We start from the raw sequence: 288 nt of genomic DNA, 5'->3' as shown, positions 1-288 counted from the left end.
CTCTCTCTCTCTCTCTCTCTCTCTCTCTCTCTCTCTCTCTCTCTCTCAGATACATTTCTTTGCGTATAATTCTGCCCGTGAAATGACATAATTGCTTAGTAAACTGGTCGAAATAATTGGCAAATTGACTGTCGTTTACACATTCTTTCCATCCATGCACGAAAAGTGTTTTTGATAGGTGCGTGTTCGTTACACATCTGTGCTTTTGTGACGCCGATTATATACCTGGTGCACACGTCAGTATTTATTCATCCCCTGTATGCGTTTCCGGTTGTTTTAATCGGTAGA

The sequence above is a fragment of the Hylaeus volcanicus genome, chromosome 1 (genome assembly GCF_026283585.1).
Source record: "Hylaeus volcanicus isolate JK05 chromosome 1, UHH_iyHylVolc1.0_haploid, whole genome shotgun sequence".
In the NCBI taxonomy this organism is placed as follows: Eukaryota; Metazoa; Arthropoda; class Insecta; order Hymenoptera; family Colletidae; genus Hylaeus; species Hylaeus volcanicus.
The sequence above is the reverse complement of the archived record's forward strand: the minus strand, read 5'-3'. Positions refer to the sequence as shown.